This window comes from Ranitomeya imitator, chromosome 3 (genome assembly GCF_032444005.1).
Source record: "Ranitomeya imitator isolate aRanImi1 chromosome 3, aRanImi1.pri, whole genome shotgun sequence".
NCBI lineage: Eukaryota > Metazoa > Chordata > Amphibia > Anura > Dendrobatidae > Ranitomeya > Ranitomeya imitator.
The window spans coordinates 693,234,416-693,259,074 of record NC_091284.1 but is presented as its reverse complement, the minus strand read 5'-3'; the positions used below and the strand labels follow the sequence as shown (position 1 = coordinate 693,259,074).

Genomic DNA, 24,659 nt, shown 5'->3' with positions numbered 1-24,659 from the left:
TCCTGATGGACCAAGGCACACCATTTGTGTCCAAAGTGATGAGGGAGTTTTTTAAGGCTCTCCAGGTTACACAACTCCGCATGTCAGTGTACCATCTGCAGACGGACGATATGGTGGAGAGATTCAACAAGATGTTGAAGTCCATGCTTAATTAGGTCATGGAAAGAGATGACCGAGACTGAGACTGCCTACTGCCGTACCTGTTGTTCTCTATCAGGAAGGTTCCTTAGTCCTCTACGGGATTCTCACTGTTCGAGCTGTTGTAAGGATGACACCCCCTGTGGACTTCTAGATGTTGCAATGGAGACCTGGGAGGCAGAAGTTCCACCCCACCGGAGCATTATTGAGCATGTGGCCCAAATGTAGGACAGGATCACAAGGGTGATGTCGATTGTGCCTCCTTCAAGCACAAGAAGCCTAGGTGAGGGTCTATAATTGAGCTGCGAGGCTGAGACAGTTTAGCCCTGGAGACCGGGTGTTTGTGTTGATTCCCACTATGGAAAGAAAATTCCTGGCCAAGTGGCAAGGGCCATACGAGGTAGTTGAGAAGTTGAGTGACATCAACTACAAGGTCCACCAACCAGGGAGAAGGAAGCCGCACCGTGAAACACATTAATCTGTTGAAACAGTGGTGAGACAGGGACCGGTAGAAACACCATGCCTAGGGGCCAGTCCTGAAACTAGGGTCGAGGATGTCACAGTGGCAAAGACAATGTCACTGGCCCAAAAACAACAGTGCCATGAGCTGTTTCAACAGAATCGGGACCTATTTACGGAGCTACCAGTTTGTACGCGGGTTGTGGAGCATGAAATCCTGAATGAACCACATGTGAGGTTGAACCAGAAGCTGTATCGGATTCTTGAAGCCTGCAATGAGGTGATCTCCAAGGAGGTGAGGAGAATGTTGAGCCTGGGTATTATCGAGGAGTCAAAGAGTGGTCCAGCCCTATTGTCCTTGTGCCGAAGCCTGATGGAGAGTGGCACTTCTGTAATGATTACAGGAAGCTGAATGAGGTGTCTAAGTTTGATGTGTATCCAATGGCCCGGGTAGATGAGCTTATTGAGAGGCTAGGGTCGGCCAGATACATCACCACCCTGGGCCTAACGAAGGGGTACTGGCAGATTATCCTGTCCCCAAGTGCTGAGTTGAAAATGGCCCACTCTACACCTGATAGATGCTTCAATTATACCAGAATGCCGTTCAGTCTACAAGGAGCCCCAGCTACCTTCCCGAGGACTATGGACCAGATCCTAGCCTCACAAGAAGTACGCCTTCTCCTATTTGGATGACATCATTATTTTCAGCCCAGAGTGGGGATGTCACCTGCAGAATGTCCAGGCGGTGCAGGGTGCACTGAGGAAGGCAGGGTTTACCATAAACCCAAAGAAGTGCGCCCTCGGAAAGAGGAGGCAAAATACTTCGGCTACATAGTCGGAAGCAGTGAAATAAAGACGCAAATAGACAAAGTGGAGGCAATCCAAAAGTGGCCACAGCTGATCTCCAAAAAGCAGGTCAGAGCATTCCTGGGCATTGCAGGATATTACCGCCGGTTTATCCCAAACTTTGCCACGGTAGCCGCCCCTCTGACGGACCTCCTTAAAGGGACAAAATTGCCAATGGTCAAATGGTCCTCTGAACCTGATGGCATTCCAGGGGTTGAAGCTCATCTTGTGCAGATAGCCAGTCTTTGTCACACCAGATTTGATAAGGAGTTTGTACTCCAGACAGATGCCCCTAAAGTTGGGTTAGGAGCTGTGCTGTCCCATGTAGTAGATGGCGACGAACACCCAGTCCTATACCTGAGTAAGAACTCTCCTCCTGTGAAAAGAACTATGCCATCATAGAAAAAGAGTGCTTGGTCATCAAATGGGCGATTGACAGCCTGAGGTACTACCTGCTAGGCCATAAGTTCAGGCTAGTATCAGATCATGCGCCCCTGAGATGGATGAGGGAAAGGAAGGGGAAGAATGCCCGGGTGACTAGATGGTTTTTAGCACTACAGGATTTTAATTTTCATGTGAAGCACAGGCTAGGGAAGCTGCATGGGAACACAGATGCCCTGTCCAGACTCCTCTGCTTAGAGAGTGAAGGTGCCAAAACCCACGACTTTGGGCAGAGGGGGGGGGGGGGGAATATATGACAGAGTCACTGGTAATTTAATTGAGAGGAGATATGTTTCATTATGCCTAATGGCATCAGTGATATAAAATCCAGAGTTTTATTTCCTCCAGCACAGTGTTAGGTGTCGAGTTCCTGCCGCTGCACAAGGGAAATCTTGTACCATGTCCGCTGTGGTCTCCCATTCTTCTCCAGCCACAGTAGAACCTGCTCAGCAGAGACGTCAGTCCCAGCGCCTGGCTTGGAAAGATACTGCACGTTTGGTTACTGCTGCCCCTCCAGGTTCAGTGTACATAAACTCCTATAAAACTAAATTGTAATTTAAATATTTAAAAGAATCACCTACCCAGTGTAAACAAAACAAGTTAGATACCATATATAAATGACCAAAAAATTTGCCTACAAACTCCCTGCAATAGGCCTAACTGATAGCCTACCTGTGGAGGTTGGCACCCTAAAGAGCGATTTGGCGCCCCCACTCTCCGTAGTCTATCCCTATCTTCCCTACCACAACCCTTGCCATAAGGTTGGAAAACAATGTATAAACGGAATAGGGATGAAGAGAGTCTTTTAGATATATACGCTCAGTAGACCTAGTTCAGCAGGAATATCGTATAGCAAAATAAAAGATCCAGCAACAAAAATATCTGTGATCAACCGTTGATAATGCTCCCAACAAAAAGACACAAAAACACTTTCCACAATAGTACATATGATATAAATTTCCACAATACAGTGCATATCATATGAATGCCCTTCTCGGTCTTGATACCATTACATCTGGGGGCATCCAAAAAAGATCTGCTGAAAAAAACGCCGCAATGACAAATATCACAGTGGAAAGAGATGAATACTAGATAATACTGGGAGTAAACTTATCTGATCCGGATATACCCCGACGCGTTTCCCCTCAATCTGCGGTTCATCACGAGGTAAACAGATGCCATGTATGCTGACCGGTCCGGATGAAAAAGATAGAAAAATGACTCGTCCCAGCGGTCATAACCGGTGGACTTAAATAACCACCCTGATTACTGTTACTATCACACACTCCGCCCACCAATGAGGCAGGTATATTTATGTATGCGCTTCAGTATGTGGAACGCATACATCACTTCCCCATTACATTACAAGTGCTTAGCTGCTTAGCTGCCTGGAACGCACGCCGACGAGCGAGCATGGCTGTGGAACGCAGGTATTTCGGAACCCGGTAAATATACCTGCCTCATTGGTGGGCGGAGTGTGTGATAGTAACAGCAATCAGGGTGGTTATTTAAGTCCACCGGTTATGACCGCTGGGACGGGTCATTTTTCTATCTTTTTCATCCGGACCCGGTCAGCATCTATGGCATCTGTTTACCTCCTGTTGAACCACAGATTGCGGGGAAACGCGTCGGGGTATATCCGGATCAGATAAATTTACTCCCAGTATTATCTAGTATTCATCTCTTTCCACTGTGATATTTGTCATTGCGGCGTTTTTTTCAGCAGATTATTTTTGGATGCCCCCAGGTGTAATGGTACCAAGACCGAGAAGGGCATTCATATGATATGCACTGCTATTGTGGAAATTTATATCATATGTACTATTATTGTGGAAAGTGTTTTTGTGTCTTTTTGTTTGGAGCATTATCAACGGTTGATCACGGATATTTTTTGTTGCTGGATCTTTTATTTTGCTATACGATATCCCTGCTGAACTAGGTCTACTGAGCGTATACATCTAAAAGACTCTCTTCATCCCTATTCTGTTTATATATTGTTTTCCAACCTTATGGCAAGGGTTGTGGTAGGGAAGATAGGGATAGACTACGGAGAGTGGGGGCGCCAAATCGCTCTTTAAGGTGCCAACCTCCACAGGTAGGTAGGCTATCAGTTAGGCCTATTGCAGGGAGATTGTAGGCAAATTTTTTGGTCATTTATTTATGGTATCTAACCTGTTTTGTTTACACTGGGTAGGTGATTCTTTTAAATATTTAAATTAAAATTTAGTTTTATAGGAGTTTATGTTCACAAAGTTTAATTCAATTTCTTCATATATCAATTTTTGTTTATGATTTGTCCCTCCAGGTTCAGCCATTATAACCAGTACTGTTCGGCGGCGAGCAGGCGCTCCTGGAACTAGGTCCTGCTTTTCTCCTTCTGAGCATGCCCAGGGGAGGAACTCTCATTGGAGGTCACGGGTTACACGCTCAGGTCCTGTAAGACCTCCTATTGGTCCACTAGGAAGGTCCTGGAGAGCTACAACTATAAAAGGTTTGCATGGCCGCACGGCCATGCGCTAGTATCATTTGTGTTTGGCTGTTGCCAGTGGATACTCTACCACTCTGTATATATGTGGTGCGAGTCTGTTTAGCTTTGGGGCTGTACACTCAGGCAGGCAGCTAGCTTCAGTTGGGCAATTAGCCTTGGCTTTGCATCTGGTTCCTTCATGTGTGTGGTTAGCACAGAAGAGTTCCAGAGCAAGCACAACCTGTTATGAACTGGTGATTCAGAACCACAATGGACCTAGTGGTTAAAGGGAACCTGTCACCCCGTTTTTGAAAGATGAGATATAAATAGTGTGAAATAGGGGCAGATCTGGGCTTTATATTAGTGTCCTTTTGGTGCCTTTATTCCCCCGGGATGCTGCTGAAATACCTTTGTGAAGTGTCCGTTTTGTCCTGTCAGTCAAGTTGGTCAGGTCGAATGGGCGTTGTAAAATAGCGGTTCCTCCCCCTGATTCTCGGCTTGTCTTTCGTAAACGCGATCTGTGAATAGCACAGATCGCGCTTTTTCTTAGCGCCTGCGCAGTGAATTTGCCTCCGGCGCCTGCGCATTATGTTTTGCCCATCTGTGGGCAAAGCATAATTGACATCATTGCGCATGCGCGGGCCTTCACTTTAGCCGGGGTGCCCCGGAAGTTGTCATATCGGCAAAGTGTTATTCTGGATGCCGTATCTCATCCCACACTGCGAGCGTAAGTTTTGTGCCAAGATCGCTCGCCTGCCTTACGCTCGCAGTGTGGGATGAGATACGGCATCCAGAATAACACTTTGCCGATATGACAACTTCCGGGGCACCCCGGCTAAAGTGAAGGCCCGCGCATGCGCAATGATGTCAATTATGCTTTGCCCACAGATGGGCAAAACATAATGCGCAGGCGCCGGAGGCAAATTCACTGCGCAAGCGCTAAACATAACGCCAACGGCGGAACTAAACTTCGCAGGGAATCGCATGAGGTGGGGGAGGAACCGCTATTTTACAACGCCCATTCGACCTGACCAACTTGACTGACAGGACAAAACGGACACTTCACAAAGGTATTTCAGCAGCATCCCGGGGGAATAAAGGCACCAAAAGGACACTAATGTAAAGCCCAGCTCTGCCCCTATTTCACACTATTTATATCTCATCTTTCAAAAACGGGGTGACAGGTTCCCTTTAAGAGCACACAAAGTGACCTGATAGTTACTAACATAGGACGAGCTCTGAGACGTGGGAACTCTGCTGACCGGAATCCCTAATCCTATCATACCACACTAGAGGTAGCCGTGGAGCGCTCCTGACCAGACCTAGGCGCCTCGGGCACAGCCTGAGAAACTAGCTAGCCCTGAAGATAGAAAAATAAGCCTACCTTGCCTCAGAGAAATTCCCCAAAGGAAAAGGCAGCCCCCCACATATAATGACTGTGAGTAAAGATGAAAATACAAACACAGAGATGAAATAGATTTTAGCAAAGTGAGGCCCGACTTACTGAATAGACCGAGGATAGGAAAGATAGCTTTGCGCTCAGCACAAAAACCTACAAACAACCACGCAGAGGGGGCAAGAAGACCCTCCGCACCGACTAACGGTACGGAGGTGCTCCCTCTGCGTCTCAGAGCTTCCAGCAAGCAAGAAAAACCAATATAGCAAGCTGGACAGAAAATATTGCAAACAAAAGTAACACAAGCAAAACTTAGCTTATGCAGGGCAGACAGGCCACAAGAACGATCCAGGAGAGAGCAAGACCAATACTGGAACATTGACTGGAGGCCACGAACAAAGAACTAGGTGGAGTTAAATAGAGCAGCACCTAACGACTTAACCTCGTCACCTGAGGAAGGAAACTCAGAAGCCGCAGCCCCACTCACATCCACCAGAGGAAGCTCATAGACAGAACCAGCCGAAGTACCACTCATGACCACAGGAGGGAGCTTGACCACAGAATTCACAACAACAACCCTAGTTAGGGTATTAGTTTCTGTGTACAGCGCATCTCTGTGAGGCAACAGAGGTCGCTTTCATTTCACACGGGGTGAAGTTTAACCCACGTGGGAAATCAGTGTCCATCTGCCATTACTTTGCAGCAGGTATCTCTGCACAGTGGACCCCGGGCTGCGAACGCACCTCGTATCAATCTCTCTATTATTTGGTGGGTTCCACTATCCCTAACACACAGTAAGTGTTGCGATTTTTAAGTTAACGTATGCTATGGGCTGTATTCAGGTGGACATTCATAAAGAGGGTGGGAGAGTGTCCCCCTATATTTCCACCTACAGAGCTAGCACCACTAAGTGCTGACAGGACCTTGGTGAGGTCACAGTCACATGGATGAGGAGTCACATGGTCTGAGCTTAAAACGCTGAAGGAAAGAGCTTTCAGAGTTCAGTGTGTGCGCCTGGAGAAGGAGCACTGCAGGAGAGTGCTGCATGGACTAGTGAACCTGAACAGTATGTTTTCTGTAAGCCGTGAGCGGGAGGAACCCCGTTCACAGAAGGACTGTGTTTGTTCTGCCATCATTTTGTTTTGTTTTCCTATTTTGCCCAGAGGGCTGTATTCTCTTTACTACACCTTGGTTTATGCTGCCTACACTAAACCAAAGAAGTTCTTAAAGCCGCAGTATACCCATGTCTACCTCCGTGTGCAGCTGAGTGATCCGCTCTACCACTGTCCATAGACTATAATGTGCACACGTACGGTAAAAACTAAATTGTGAATTAGGAAGCAAGCAAAAACATGCCTGCCAAAAGACTTTATTCATAGTTATATAGGAACATTGTAAGCCCTCATTAACACTTGTGTATTTTGGTCAATATTTTGGATCATTATTTCTAGGTCAAAACCAAGGATAGGACCTACAGAAAAATATATCTCTTTTTTGTGTTCATATACCATTTCATCTGTGTCTACAAGTTCAAACAGGGGTCTTAAAGAGCACCTATGTCATGATTCATGCTGCCCGATCCACAGGCAGAATGAATTAAACATTGGCTCCCTCATAACCAGAAGTGGGTGAAAAATAAAGAAGTGGTGACGTGTTTCTATTATACTTCTCCTCTGATTGTTCCACTCCTGGTTTTGGCTTACAAATACTGATGTAAAATACTGACCAAATACTGAATATGTGAAAGTGGCCTAAAAGTGAAATTGGGCACAAGATTGTGAACTGAGCTTCTATTTGACTTTTTGATATAATTAACACTTTTCTTGGAGTGATCTTTTAAGTAAACCGCACTGTTTAGGTTTTTCGCTTACAGGAATATGATTTATTTCAACTCGGCAGTGTCAATGCCTGTATGTAGCCACTGGCTTCTCCAAATAGCTTCATGACATTATCAAAATAAAACCCTCACACAATATTCTTGCTTGGGGCTAACAATTTCGATTGTGACTGATCAGTGTAGAAAAAAAAAGAAAAATAAAGTTCCCGATGGCAAATAAAGGAAAAATTTGTTTTCAAGGTATGTATCTGTTACTGTTAGTCTAGTAAGTAAATGTAAAACCCGCAGGAAAAGCGTAACCTTGGGCAAAGCTCGAAATGCAGCTGATGTCCAGAGTTATAAAGATCTGTTTGACCCTAAGTTTAATTTACCTGAAGGTGCCATTCCCTAGTTTCTACTGTTCTGTAATAGACAACAACTGAAGGCTGTATTGAGCGTGGTAGCGTGGCAACAGGGCAGCGGCAGTGCTACATTAAGCTATCAAGAATTTCTCCATCTGGCAACCTCTTCTGTTGGTAACTGGAAGTATTTGCCAATCAGAGTATGTTCATATATGGCATTTTTGCAGCATTTTTTTCAGCAGCCAAAACCTTCACTCTTTGCAGTAAAAATACTGTCTGTAAAATGCATCAAATAGCTGCATTTTTGCTGCATTTTTCAGATTACATGTGTGAGTTGTCTATAGTAAATGTCAATAAATTAGTGTTATAATGGAAAGAGGCCATAAAGATAAGCAAGTAGTAGCACATAAGAAAATAGCCTAACTACACCACCCCATTCCTGATGCTTGCTCCTACCTGTGACTTGCAGGAGAAAATAAACTTGTGTTTTGTGTTCCCTCCATCCATGGACCACATATCACACTCAGTTAATATCTATGTAATAATTGCTATTATATTTCAGGTATTAACTAGATGGGATATGACACTGTAAAAATTGAAAATTAAACAGAGAACATGCATATGCAACTGTAATATATAGTGACTTGTGAAAGTATTCAACACTCCCCCATTGGATTTACACCTATTTTGTTACATTACAACCTGTGTTTAAATATTCTTGTATTCCGATTTGTGTGTGATGTACCAGCACTAAATAGTATAAGTTGGTGAAGTTGAGTAAGAAAAATATAAGCTGAAATTAAATTTATGGGATCAAAAATAGGCATGTGCATATGTATTCAACATTTTTGGTATGAAGCTCTAAAAATTTCTGGTGCAAGCTATTACCTTCATAAGTCACATGCAGTGAAAGGAAGTCCATCTGAGTACAATCTCAATGTCACATGATCTGTCAGTATATACAAACCATTTCTGAAAGGCCACAGAGGCTGCAACACTATGAAGACCAAGCAGATCTCCAAACAATTCAGTGACAAAGTTGTTGAGAAGTACAAGTCAGGGTTGAGTTATAAAAAAAGATACCAATCTCTGATGATCCACCGAGCACCATCAAATCCATTATCATCAAATGGAAAGAACATGGTACCACAACAAATCAGACAAGAGAGGGCCATTCACCAAAAATCTCAGCCCAGGCAAGGAGGGCATTAATCAGAGAGGCAGCAAAGAGACCAAAGGTAACCCTGAAGGAGGCGCAGAGTTCCCAAGTAGAGGCTGGAGTATCTGTCCATACAAACACAATAAGCCGTACACTCCATAGAAATGGCCTTTATGGAAGAGTGGGCAGTAAAAAGCCTTTACTTACACACAAAAACTGGAAGGCTCATTTTGAGGTTGCCAAAAGACATTTGAAAGACTCCCCAAATGTATGGAGGAAGGTGGTATGGTTAGATGACATCAAAATTTAACTTTTTTGCCACCAACGTAAACGCTATGTCTGGTGCCAAACCAATACAGCTCATCACAAGAAGAACACCGTCCCCACAGTGAAACATGGAGGTGGCAGCATCATGCTGTGGGGATGTTTTTTCGTAGCAGGGACTGGGAAAAGTCAAGGGGAAGATGGTGTGAAATACATGAGAATATTCTTGAGCAAAACCTGTATTAGTCTGTTGATGAAGTTAGACTGGGACGGAGATTCACTTTCCAACAAGACAATGACATAAAGCATACTGCTAAAGCAACACTACAGTGGTTTAAGGGGAAAAGTGTAAATGTTTTGGAGTGGCCTAGTCAAAGCCCAAATCTTAATCCAAATGAGAATCTGTGGCCAGACTTAAGGATTGCTGTTCAACAGAGAAAACCATCTAACTTGAAGGAGCTGGAGCAGTTTTGCCTTGAGGAATGGACAAAAATTCCTGTTGCAAGATGTGGGAAGCTCATCGAGAATTATCCAAAGTGACTTGCAGCTGTAATTGCCGCAAAAGGACACTCTACAAAGTACTGATTTTAAGAGGGTGAATAGTTATGCACACTGACGTTTTCAGTTATTTTGTCCTATTTTCTTCACAATAAAAAGGAAACCAAATGTTCACAGTTGTAGGCATGTTCTTTACAAGTTCCAGGTTGTGAAGTAGCAAAATATGAAACATTTGAAGGGGACTGAATTCTTTCGTACGCCACTATACAGTTAGGGCCAGAAATATTTGGACAGTGACACAAGTTTTGTTATTTTAGCTGTTTACAAAAACATGTTCAAAAATACAATTATATATATAATATGGGCTGAAAGTGCACACTCCCAGCTGCAATATGATAGTTTCCACATCCAAATCGGAGAAAGGGTTTAGGAATCATAGCTCTGTAATGCATAGCGTCCTCTTTTTCAAGGGACCAAAAGTAATTGGACAATGGACTCTAAGGGCTGCAATTAACTCTGAAGGAGTCTCCCTCGTTAACCTGTAATCAATGAAGTAGTTAAAAGGTCAGGGGTGGATTCCAGGTGTGTGGTTTTGCATTTGGAAGCTGTTGCTGTGAGCAGACAACATGCGGTCAAAGGAACTCTCAATTGAGGTGAAGCAGAACATCCTGAGGCTGAAAAAAAAGAAAAAATCCATCAGAGAGATAGCAGACATGCTTGGAGTAGCAAAATCAACAGTTGGGTACATTCTGAGGAAAAAGGAATTGACTGGTGAGCTTGGGAACTCAAAAAGGCCTGGGCGTCCACGGATGACAACAGTGGTGGATGATCGCCGCATACTTAATTTGGTGAAGAAGAACCCGTTCACAACATCAACTGAAGTCCAGAACACTCTCAGTGAAGTAGGTGTATCTGTCTCTAAGTCAACAGTAAAGAGAAGACTCCATGACAGTAAATACAAAGGGTTCACATCTAGATGCAAACCATTCATCAATACCAAAAATAGACAGGCCAGAGTTAAATTTGCAGAAAAACACCTCAAGAAGCCAGCTCAGTTCTGGAAAAGTATTCTATGGACAGATGAGACAAAGATCAACCTGTACCAGAATGATGGGAAGAAAAAAGTTTGGAGAAGAAAGGGAACGGCACATGATCCAAGGCACACCACATCCTCTGTAAAACATGGTGGAGGCAACGTGATGGCATGGGCATGCATGGCTTTCAATGGCACTGGGTCACTTGTGTTTATTGATGACATAAGAGCAGACAGGAGTAGCCGGATGAATTGTGAAGTGTACCGGGATATACTTTCAGCCCAGATTCAGCCAAATGCTGCAAAGTTGATTGGACGGCGCTTCATAGTACAGATGGACAATGACCCCAAGCATACAGCCAAAGCTACCCAGGAGTTCATGAGTGCCAAAAAGTGGAACATTCTGCAATGGCAGAGTCAATCTCCAGATCTAAACCCAATTGAGCATGCATTTCACTTGCTCAAATCCAGACTTAAGACGAAAAGACCCACAAACAAGCAAGACCTGAAGGCTGCGGCTGTAAAGGCCTGGCAAAGCATTAAGAAGGAGGAAACCCAGCGTTTGGTGATGTCCATGGGTTCCAGACTTAAGGCAGTGATTGCCTCCAAAGGATTTGCAACAAAATATTGAAAATAAAAATATTTTGTTTGAGTTATGTTTTTTTGTCCAATTACTTTTGTCCTCCTAAAATGTGGAGTGTTTGTAAAGAAATGTGTACAATTCTTACATTTTCTATCAGATATTTTTGTTCAACCCTTCAAATTAAACGTTACAATCTGAACTTGAATTCTGTTGTTCAAATCCAATGTGGTGGCATGCAGAGCCCAACTCGCGAAAATTGTGTCACTGTCCAAATATTTCTGGCCCTAACTGTATATTGTATTATTGTGCAAGACAAAAAAATTAATGTAACTTGAATGGTTTATATAAAATATTTCACTTTATTGAAGTCCATTACAACCCTCTGCGGTAAAACACAATAGATGTAAGTTTGGTATGTGACATATGAACATTTTGCAACTCTCAACTATTTACAGTTGCTTGCAAATCTGTTGCAAAGAAGCTGCTGCTAAAAATAAGTAATAAAAAGTCAGAATCCACTGAGAGCTTATAATAAAACCTATGGTTCTGTAACTTAATTATTTACAGCTGTGACGTCAAAGTCTTCAATAACACAATTACATGGTGGAAAGAAAATTAATTTCATTCTTTCAATTGTAAAAGAAAGTTTCTTTGATATACAAGTTTTCTCAAGGTTAACTTCATTCTGACGCACATACGCTGTATACATAGAAAAAGAGCAGCACTGTATTTTCAGTGATTGGGTGAAGAAAACCTCAGGAAACAACTGAGAGTTCGTTTGATCAGCAGCATTTAAGGGTGTGCTTAGGCTACATTCACATTTGCGTTGTGCGGTGCTGCGTCGGCGACGCAACGCACAACGCATGCAAAAACGCATGCAAAACGCAGCTTTTTGTGAAGCATGTGTTCATTTTTTCATGATTTTTTGCATCATGCAGCGTTTTCTGTTGCGCCAAAAAGACGCATGCATCACAAAACGCAAGACAACGCATGTCCATGCGCCCCCCATGTTAAATATAGGGGCGCATGGTGCATGCGTCGCCGCGGCTGCGCCTGACGCAGCCCCGCACAACGCTAATGTGAACGTAGCCTTAGAGAGGCCAACTGTGCTGCCCATGTGCACAGAACGATTGTTGGGAGACTATCTTGTGAACAAAAGACTGTCATTGGTCTCAGCAGCACTTATTCTCTTTATGCCGGATGATATACTGCTGAGAATGAACTTAGCTTCTTCACCACATGCACCGTACATGTACGGCGCAAGTCGTAAGCAGGTGTATGGAGCGGGCTTGGAGAGATGAGCTCGCCCCATACCCATCAGGTCATGGCTTTATTTTATCTCAAAGACCTGCCTCTAACAATCATGGGTGAAGTGGAGCTCCAGCTGCAATTATAACCTATTAAATGCCGTTGTCAATCTCTGACACTCGCATGGGGAGGGCCCATTGGCACGCCGTGACGTGATCCTGGGTCACCAAATGGTTGCGATGACGGCAGGGGGTCTGGTGAAGACATTTGTGCTTGTCATTATGGACCTTTTATGAAACCCTGCCTGTGGCCGAGTTTCAAAGGAGACCATGATTTTGACTATATGCAGCCATGCTGTGGCAAATGTCAAATCTATCCCAAAATGGTATCAATAAAAACATTGTTTTTCTCCATAAAAAACTAAGTCATCACCCAGCTCCATTAAAAAAATGAAAACGAAACCACTCAAATATTTTAAAAAAAGTAACATGCTTGGTATTGCTGTAATTGTACTGATGAGCAGAATCATATTGCGAGGTTATTTTTACCACAAAATGTACACCGTAAAAACAATTCCCAAAAAGCAATGTCCGAATTGCATTTTTTTTCACAGTTTCTCACCACTTAGAATTTTTTTTTCCGTTTTCCAGTACACTATGCTCTGAAATAAATGGTGTCATTCAAAAATGCAACACGTTCCGCTAAAAAACAAACCCTCCATATGTCTATGTGGAAAGAAAAATAAAAGAGTTATGGCTCTGAGAAGAAGAAGAGTTAAAAATAAAAATGTGAAAAAAGAAACTGGCCCCATCGTGAAGGGGTTCAAAATAATTTCACCTCATTGAAATTAACTCATTTATTGGGTGACTGGCAATCTGTTTACTCTGTCTGTTTATAAGGAAAAGAGTAGGGGCGCTCGTTCCGTATAATCATGCAGTGTAAATGCAACTCCCCAAGATACAAAGAATCAAAAAAAGGCAGCACCCCAAAGTGATGTGAAAAAAATTTGATCTCTCTCCTCCCCCATATGTGTGACTTTTCAGTTGAAATTCATAGAACGGCTATGTCTTTACTGATTATATGATTCAGGTCTTTTTGATGACCACTAGCATTTATATTGATGCCATTCACTATAACTAAGTGTTAGGGCTAGCGGAACGCACCGAGTAAATGGAGATGTTTATTGATATTGGTGCGTTCGCAGCCCGGGGTCCACCGTGCAGGAGTACCTGCTGCTAGCAAACGGCGGAGCTATATGGCGGTATAGACTAACTCAGTTAATTCACTGAGTAGCCGTGAAAGGAAAGCACTGTGCCCTGTTAGACTCCACAGAGGCACAGGCTAACTGCCCAAACAGAGAGCAGTCAGTGGTCACACAAACACACAAAACTCCTCGCCGGAGGAGCCAGCATTCTAGGAGCTTATTTCAGCCGGGTCCCTGAATACACTCAGACTCAATCTCCTCCCGGAGGAGCCAGCATTCTAGGGGCTTATTTCAGCCGGGTCCCTGAACACACATACATGTGACCACACTGGCGCAAAGCACATAACATAAGACAATACTAGCGCATGGCCGTGCGGTCATGCGCAGTTTATATAGTTGCAGCACAGGAAGCTGCTACTGAAGTTTTTGTCCTTTCAGGACCTTCCAGAAGGACCAATGGAAAGTGCTGCAGTACCTGAGCATGTTTTGCCCTTTCAGGACCTTCCAGAAGGACCAATGGAATGTACTGCAGCACCTGAGCATGTGACCGAACATGTGGCCCTCGACCTCCAATGGGAGACCCTGCCCTGGGCATGCTCAGTGTGAGTAAACAAGGACTTAGTCCCAGAGAGGCTCGCTCGCCGCAGATCAGTGCAGGGTACCATAGGAAAGCCAGAAAAGGCAGTAGTGACCCTATGCACTGAATCAGCCCCAGCGAGACGCTGGAAGCGACGTCTCCGCTGAGCAGAGCCCACTGCGGCCGATACCGAATGGGAGACCGCAGCAGACACGGATCGAGATTCCCCCTGTGCAGCAGAGGAAACTCGACTCCTAACACTAAGATTGCTAACTTCTTCAGACTAGTCTCAAGCTTGATTATGAGCAGGATGTCTACTCTCAAAGAAATACAATTCACAATTTTGAATTGGTGAGTGTTGACCAATCCATACACAATGCAATTTCTAAGAAAATATTACACACAGAATACAATTTTCTGCCCTTTAGAGTTGTGGAGAAATGCTTAAATATGTTGGAATTTTGGCATACTATGAACCATAATGTGGCATTGACACATCATGGCAGCTCATTGCACCAAATAGTAAGTAGCAATGCCCGATATCTGTAAGATGGCTGTCATTGCAGTAAGATTTTGAGCTTAGCACTATCCTGAACATATTTGGCCACTGCTTGACAAACAGTGCAGTAAAAAAATAAAGGTCCCCTATGGAAAGTACAGTGGGAAACTCCATTTTTAGAAGGAGTTTTACTTTAATAATAAAGCATTGGACCTATCTCTGTAAGTTAGAAGTATCCAGTCTACTTTTATGTTATAGTCAACCACACACTGCACTAATCTTATTTTGTGGATTACTGAAATGCCATAGAGTAAGTTTGCATTTGCAGGTCCCTAGTACAGACCCATCTTAGTGTATAGATCCATCTTAGCGCACAGACTTACGATTCTACTGTAGCAGAGTTAAATTATTATAAAATCCTTTAAAGATACATGGGAAGGGAAGGCAATGTGGCCACCACATAGTAAGGGTTCCATGGGTCGAGGTGTTGCTCTGCAACCCTAAACACCAGTTAAACCGGTCTCTAGGTTTTGTCTTTGTGTGTTGTCTCTTTTCTTGATTCTACTCTCTGACCACTTATTGCTGGATGACACAGTAAATCAGGACCCAGTAACCTCATAAAGGAGGAGTCACTCAGGGGTACAAAAATAAAGGGTTATTTACTGAATGAATGGGTAGAACTTATTACAGTAGCAGGTCACGCGACACAGTTCAATGCAGCAGTCGCAGGACATCTGGGGCTCTGTTCAAAACATTTGGGGCTAGAGCCACTGATCTTTGATGCTAGCGACGTCCCTGCTTTTAAGACTGTCTACCTGCATTTCCAGATCTCCTCCTTAGCACACACTACCAAATTATGGTCTAGCAGTGTCACCTACTTCTTTACCTAATGACTAACTTCAAAGGGCTAAGCCCAGCAAGGAACTGCCCCATCATTCATTTACAACTGCTCCTACCATTCTCCATAGCTCAGAACAGCAAAATAATACTAATTCCCATAACTATATTGCACAAACAACAGCACATCAAAAATTACAATTTAAAAGTCTTCAGGGGGAGTCGGACAACTTCTCACTTCTTTACAACATATACACTAAATTGTGCCCATGTTACAACACTGTCAGAACTGACTGTTTTACATCTGCCGTGGAAAGCTAAACAGAACAGATAAGATGCCTAACCCAAAAAGAGGGGGTTAGGCATCATATGTACAAAGTACAAGGTACTAAAGGAAAACTGAAAAAAATGGGCTGGCACACCTGTTGGTATAATTGCAATGTATAGGTGAACATTCACATTGTGGCCATTATCATACAAAATCTAGTATAGAAACAAAGAAAAAATATCCTGCAGTTAATAAATAAATAATATTAGTACATGTAAATAACATACGGTACTTAGTTCATACTATTTTGAAAAAAAAAAGTGTAATGACCATCCCACCACGACAACGTGTACCTAATCAGGATTGTCCCTAATGTTAAAGGGAACCTGTCACCAGGTTTGGCCGGTACGAGTTATGGCCGCGGCCTTTCTGGGCTTATATACAGCATTCTATAATGCTGCATATAAGTCCCCGAACTGGAAGAGACGAAAAATAATTTTTATCATACTCAGAGCAAAATCCTGCAGTTCACAGGCGTTGGGCCTCTCTGACCTTTCCCGATGCCTGCGCACTGCAGTACTTTGCTCTGCCCTCAACAGGGCAGATAAGTATGCCTGCACTGGAGCATGGTGCCTAGGAGACTGTGTGGATGATGCAGGAACGCGTCATCCACTCGAACCAAGAAGGAGGGCGGCATCGCAAGAAGATGGGAGGCGCCCCTCGGGCCGGACTGCGACACCTATCCTACCAGACCACTCTGCAGGGGAGTGTAATAAAAGTTATTTTTGTTCTCTTCCAGGTCGGGTTGGGGCCTTATACACAGCAATATAGAATGCTGTATATAAGCCGTGAAAGGTGTTGGTCGTAACTCGTATGGGCCTAGCCGGGTGACAAGTTCCCTTTAATGTCTCACCAATCCATGTGCCACCCCTTATGTGTACATTACCTTTCCTATTATCCATATACCATAGAGCCTAATGGTGGGTAATACCCAAATATTTCTGGTTCTTGTATTATTACTCAAATGGTGAATTGCTTCTTTCAAAAGTGGCACTGGGGTGTATGTACAAGTATGTGTGAAAAGTGTGTGTGATATATAGGAATTTAGATTGTGAAGCCCAGCATTGATAATCTCCATACAAAAGTGCAGAATATGCCGGTACTATACAACCAATAAAAAAATGAGACACTCTGATTTTGGAAAAATAATAATGTCTCTTCATATTATATTTGATATACCGGTAACCAAAAATTGTATTTGATACATCGTTTGAAACGATAAAATAATTTTACTTTCTTGTACTCTCTGCAGTTGGTGCCTTTGCTCGGATTCACAGCTTTGGGTATTACTAATGCATCAATCTACCTGATGAAGACTGCCCTTTTCAACCAAGAAATAAGGTACAGTAAAGCCAAAAAACCCACTAGGGATGCACATTTCCTATTCTGCCAATCGGTGCTAGTCCTAGTGGTCGAACACCCACCAGTCAGCAAATTGTCACCTTTCCTGTTGATAGGTGAAAACTTGCTTTCACTTGACAACCCCTTTTAACATGACTGAAAACCAATTTTGATGTCACAGCAGTTTACATGACTGACAGCCCCTTGTGATGTCACACCACCTTATTAGTGATGAGCGAGTGTACTCATTGCTCAGGTTTTCCCGAGCACACTCGGGTGACCTTCGAATATTTGTTAGTTTTTGGAGATTTAGTTTTCATCACGGCAGCTGAATGATTTACAGCTATTAGCCAGGCTGAGTACATGTGGGGGTTGCCTGGTTGCTAGGTAATCCCCACATGTAATCAAGCTGGCTAATAGCTGTAAATCGTGCTGCTGTGGCGATGAAAACGTAACCACCCGAGCGTGCTCGGGAGAACCCGAGCAACGAGTACACTCGCTCATCACTACACCTTATATGACTGACAACCACTTGTGATTAGACAGGAGCTTAAGCTCTGAGATCTTCTTGTGATACCACCAAAGTCTACATGACAGAGGGCAATTTGTTTTGTAAAAGTGGCTAACACAGGTCAGATGATAACTTATTGATCGGTGACCAACTGATGGAACCTGCACCGATTGTCATAACAGGGAACTTTTTTGTAACAGATAAAAGTTATCCATCAGGAATACAAATATCCTATTCTGACAATCAGTGCTAGTCCCAGTGGTCGGACACCCACAGATCAGTAAGTTAGCACCTTTATAAATGATAAACTGTTTTCACTGGACAATCATCTTAACACCAACTGTGATGTCATAGCAGCTGACATGATTGGAGACCCATTGCAATGTCCTAGAAGCTTACATGACTGGTAGCCCTTTGTGATATTACACCAGCAGGATTTGTCTGAGATCCTGTTGAGCTGTCACATCAGCTTACATGACTGACAGCTTTCTGTTATATCAGAGCAATTTGGCAGACTGAGATCCATTTGTGAGGTCACAGCAACTTACCTGAGATCCACTTGTGAGATCACAGCAGCTTACCTGAGATCCACTTGTGCGGTCACAGCAACTTATCTGACTGAGATCCACTTGTGAGGACACAGCAACTACCTAACAGATCTGCTTGTGAGGTCACAGGAGCTTACCTGAGATCTGCTTGTGAGGTCACAGCAGCTTACCTGACTGAGATCCGCTTGTGAGGTCACAGAAGCTTATCTTGCCTGAGATCCACTTGTTAGGTCACAGCAGCTTATCTGACTGAGATCCACTTGTGAGGTCACAGAAGCTTATCTGCCTGAGATCCACTTGTGAGATCACAGCAGCTTACCTGACTGAGATCCACTTGTGAAGTCACAGCAGCTTATCTGCCTGAGATCCACTTGTGAGGTCACAGCAGCTTATCTGACTAAGATCCACTTGTGAGGTCACATCAGCTTACCTGACTGAGATCCACTTGTGAGGTCACAGCAGCTTATCTGCCTAAGATCCACTTGTGAGGTCACAGCAGCTTATCTGACTGAGATCCACTTGTGAGGTCACAGCAGCTTATCTGACTGAGATCCACTTGTGAGGTCACAGCAGCTTATCTGACTGAGATCCACTTGTGAGGTCACAGCAGCTTATCTGCCTGAGATCCACTTGTGAGGTCACAGCAGCTTATCTGACTGAGATCCACTTGTGAGGTCACAGCAGCTTACCTGACTGAGATCCACTTGTGAGGTCACAGCAGCTTACCTGACTGAGATCCACTTGTGAGGTCACAGCAGCTTATCTGACTGAGATCCACTTGTGAGGTCACAGCAGCTTATCTGACTGAGATCCACTTGTGAGGTCACAGCAGCTTATCTGACTGAGATCCACTTGTGAGGTCACAGCAGCTTATCTGCCTGAGATCCACTTGTGAGGTCACAGCAGCTTATCTGACTGAGATCCACTTGTGAGGTCACAGCAGCTTATCTGCCTGAGATCCACTTGTGAGGTCACAGCAGCTTACCTGACTGAGATCCACTTGTGAGGTCACAGCAGCTTACCTGACTCAGATCCACTTGTGAGGTCAGAGCAGCTTTTTTGAAATCTGCAGCACAACACTTCTTTCAGCATATTTGAAGCATTTTTTCACCCATAGAAAGTCATGAATAAGTGCAACAAAGCAGAAAAAAATTACAGCAAAGATGCTGCCATCAGTCTTTGCAGCGTTTTTGGTGACAAAAAATGCAGGTACAGCAGGATGTGAAACCCATTTATTTTTGTGATTCCCCCAAGTTTATACCATAATGTTTTTGTATCCTCACTTGAGCATAGATATTAGTATTAGTAAAGTTTAATTAAATTAGTCATATTTGTTTAAGTAAACAGCGCCCTACCAATTCAGTGCCCTACCAATGTGTGATAGTAAGCAGTGCCCTACCAACTCAATGCCCTACCAATGTATGAAAGGAAACAATGCACTACCAACTCAATGCCATACCAATGTGTTAGGTAGACAATGCTCGATCAATGCAACTTCCCCCTGCTCTTTTTACATTTGCAATTGTGTAATTTTCATGAACTCACTAGCCTTAGTTTACCATGGCGCTTCATACATGAATCCAGCTGTTTTGTTCAGAATAGCCACTATTTTTTCAGACATAAAAAAATTTTTCCACTAAATAATTTAAGCTCATTGCTCTTTTTTCCAAAAATCTTTTATGGTTTCGCATATGTTTTGCTTTGGTGACCTAAGACCTTGTATTATTCATGCTTGCAAGGTAGAAACGAAGCTGCACTTTGGGATCTGAAAAATGTAGCACAAAACAACAACAAAAGCAGCAAAGCCTGTGTTTTGGCTGCAGCTTTGTTACTGCCAAGATATCATGTTTTGGTTGCAGAACAAAAAAAAGCAAAAAAAAAAAAAGCAAACATGTAAACATAGCCTAATGTGATGAGTGCATGCACATGTGTTCTATTTGTGTGTATATTTAGTGTTTGTAATTGGACATGTGTATAATGTGTTTGGGTGTCTGCTCATATGTTTTCTTTGTGAATATATTGTGAGGGTATGCACAATGACAGCCAGGGTGGACTTTCATTCCTAGTCCGGTCCTGAATTGGATGCAGATACTTGTCAATGTCAGCACTCAGAACTTCCTATGCATTGATGGGGATTTCTGCCACTTTGTATCATGGTCACACCGACTCCATCTGCTGCATGAGCTGCTATGTAATACTTATTGGGTTTGATTCTATCAGCTTCAAAGAACTGCCGTGAAAGAAACTTCTCGGGCAATCTTAACCCAATCAGTGTTCCAAATCTCGCAAGATCAGTCCATTAATGTCCTTTATCTGTTCTATTGCTGGGGAGAAAAATAATAATTTCATTTGACTTATATCTTCTGTTCTTGCTGTTTTTTTAGTTGGGTAAAGAAGGAAGAACCTGAGCCTTGGTATAAATGAGGTCCAGACCTTCGAACGAGAGGTGAAGACCTAAGAATGTTTTTATAATGAAAACAGGTAGAATGGATTGAAATCTAAATGACTGTACTTGTACGAATTGTAGAGGTAGATTACTCAGCAGATCGGATGCATGTGCGGCTCGCACATCAATGTCCTAAAAGCATCTCATTCTCTCTAGTAATTCCCTTACTTATCCTTCTGAAACCTCCAGCTAAAATAAGGTATTAGACAAGCTGTCATTGCACCTAGTTTTCTCATCTCACCGCAAGGTTCAGCAATAATCTACCAGTGGTTTTCATAGGGCTAGTAGTAAGACTTGTATCTCACTATGGGGCCAAATTATATTCAGATCACGCTCAAGGACACAGAAATTTCCTTCCACATAACAAATTATTACACTGAGGAAGCACAGCTCACCTTTAGGTGTTAACAGCAGAATCTTATATTTTCATTATAATCTTTCTTTAAAATGTTATACGTTTACTGTAAAAAATAACTGGTCACTACAATAAAGCTAAAAAATAATAATAATAATAGTAATAATAATAATAATAATAATTTTGTGCAGCACAGTACCAAAATGTACAGGGTACAATGACATGAAATTACCGTGAGATACAATCTCACAATAAAATATAAGGAGAGAGGGTCCGGTTGGCAAACTTATGCTTGTTCCTATTGTGTCATTGTCTTTACGTGTAGATTGTATCTATTGCACTATTCAACCAGTAATTACCAGCAAACAAGTTTAAATTATGATTTGATCAATAAAGACTAGGAAACTTATTCAAGTAGAATTGTATCTCCTCGAATATTACAAGAATTCTGAATACTGATCTTTTGCAATTTGCTCCATGTGAATTCAACGAAATAGAGACCAATTGACTACCATTTTAATGAGCCATAAAGGGCCGACAAAAGGTGAAAAAAAATTAATACTCATTTCACTGTTTTCCTGTGCAGTCACCCCACAATCTGCCATCTACGCTTCCGCACCTTTGCTTTTTTATTAACCCTGTCTTGCACATCCTCTTCAGCCTCCTTCACTAGGGCTTCTAGTGCCAAGTAGGCCTCTCATGCACAGTACCGGTAACAACATCAAAACTTGTGTCCCCCAAGGTGCTGAGTAGGTCATGGTCGATGGACATCATGACGTAACACCATGCACCATGGTGGCATAGTGCATAGTGAAAACACAAGCCTTCTTGGTGTTAGAATCCCTGGCGCAGAATGAAATAGATCAAAGAGAATGCATGCGAGATGATGGGACATTTTTTGTAAATTTTCCCAAATTCAAATGTCGCCAGTTTTGATCATATTTTGTATTCACAAAGACAGAATTGGTTGAGTGGACTATCCATCCAGTGTGGTTCTCTGTGATCTAAAATTAAACAAGGAGGAAGTGTACACAGCAATAGTACAGAAAGAGATGAACCGTTGGTATAGTTGACATGATAGTTGTCGTGGTGGGCTCCCTTTGAAGAGGTGGGTTTCTGGAGTTCTCTTTCAAATCATTATGCACTGGTCTTATAGAATAGTGGTGAGCATTTCAAAGAAGAGGGGCAGCACAGGAGAAGTCTTGGACATGGAAATGGTAGGTGGTTATAATTAGTTATGAGTTCTTCGCCAAGTGGACAGCACAGCCAGACACCTAAGGAGAAATTACAGAAGATACAGAGACGTTTAGCCTGAATTGTGAAGCTGAATTGCAATCTATAAAGCCCTTGACAGAGACAAGGGGTCATAGTAAAATGGTTAGTAAGATAAGTCTGGCCACTGCATTCATGTTACTGTATATTGAAGCTTAGGTAATAGGAGACCTGTGTAAATAAATGAGAAAATAATGTAAAAAAAAATAGAAAGGCAAGAAAAATCACAAAATTTCTAATATCCATTTAACATCAGTGGCAAACACAGACGAAAAAGGGCCCCTGTGCAAGAACAATATATGGTCCCCTTGCAGTCCAATAGTTCTCCAATGATTGAAGCTCATTGCTGCTCTGAAGGTGGTTTTGTTCCTCATGAGCCCACATGTGGCTGCATAGGTGGCACCAATGGTATATCCACCATCTCCTAATTCTCGAATACTGTGCAGAAGTTGTTCAAAATGAAAGTGGTTGTCCCACAAAGGACAATTCTCACCTATCCACAAGTGACATAAGTTATCATGTACATGAAGAATAACACTATTATTAACCTTTATATGATTTTCGCCTCTCTACAAGTGTCAATCTGTCATTAGTATGATTTTGATTACAGTGATTGCCTCAAAAGGTTGTTCAACAAAATATTAAGTTAAGGGCACCATCATTTCTGTCCAGGCCTATTTTATGAGTTTTATTTTTTTTTAATTCTGTGGAAGCATGGTGGAAAAGCAATGTCTGACTATCATGTGTTCATTTTGATAGATCTTTTATTTATTATTACTTTTGACAGATTCAAGTTATTTCTGTGACCATTGTGGGTTTTTCTGTCATTAAACCATGTGTGTACATTGCATTTATACATCCGAGTAATATTTACTGTATTATTTTGTTTCTGTTTTTTTAGGATGAGAATTCCTCATTAAAGAACATGATGGGTCCCTGGTAAACAACTACACAGAATAATAATGCACTTGTTTCTACAAGAAATCACTGTATCCTCTTAATTCTGGGGTCGTTATGTTATTTGGCCATTCCAGAAATAACAACTTCAATTTATTCACGTGATATATATATATATATAGAGAGAGAGAGAGAGAGAGAGAGAGCATATAGTCATACAGCCTGAAAAAGAGCAAAAGCATTCAATTAGTTTAATTTTTCGGTTTGTATATGTTTTTCAAAATAGGTTTTTGCATTAGACCCTGTATAGCGATAGTTCAATTTCAGTAAATTGCTTTATTTTGGACTATTCCTTGTTAAAATATGCAGAGCCATTTGGTAATATACGGGATGCCAAAACATGGCACAATTGCACACAATGGCACCGCTGACTTGTAACAGCCTACAACTATATTGGCTTCCATGCGATTTAATACTATACAGACTGTTCAATTACTGGAAATAATGTCTCTATCCTTTCTTATATCTTTCTTTATATTTGTTTTGAATTCAGGTGATTTCTGTGCCTGATTTTATATATAAAAAAACAAGAAGCATAACTAGAGCAGTCTATGTAAATGTCTATGTATACGGGTAATTATGGAATGCGATCCTTTATTAAGTCTACATCTCTTCTAGGGGCATCAAAGAGGCTGAATGCAGCTTTTCTGCACTAGTTTTGACCCTAATAAATTTTATTAGAGTAATGGTAATCTGTTGGCATCTGCTTTTTTCACCCATTGTCATGACTGATCTCAAAAACCTAGAAGTTGCACCTAGAATCTAATTGCTAAGCACGCGCCTTTTCCTTAGAGGACACACGGTAGTATTCTGGATTAGTGCATGGGTGGAGAGCTCATATAAGCAAGAGAAAAAGGAGGAAGATTCCAGCTCCGATATATTCCAAAAGTGTATTTCCAAAATTTAAAACATGAATCCACACAGGTGATTAAGGCAATGCGAGCGTTTGAAACACATTGCCTTAATCACCTGTGTGGATTCATGTTTTACATTTTGGAAATACATTTTGGAATTTTTTGGAGCTGCAATCTTCCTACTTTTTCCCTTGCATTGATACATGTGGTCACATGGCTT

General features: G+C 42.4%; 1 long non-coding RNA gene across 2 annotated transcripts in view; it reads left to right on the top strand.

Moving 5' to 3' along the window:
• Positions 1-24,268, top strand: part of LOC138672275 (uncharacterized) — a 72,988-nt gene extending 48,720 nt beyond the window's left edge. Inside the window, exons 2-4 of one of the 2 annotated variants that reach the window (XR_011319685.1) lie at positions 17,408-17,496; positions 20,940-21,001; positions 23,530-24,268. This is a non-coding gene — a long non-coding RNA (uncharacterized lncRNA). Of the gene's footprint in view, positions 1-17,407; positions 17,497-20,939; positions 21,037-23,529 lie in introns of both variants that reach the window. The other variant, XR_011319686.1, reaches the window with a different exon arrangement.
• The last annotated feature ends 391 nt before the right edge of the window (positions 24,269-24,659 follow it).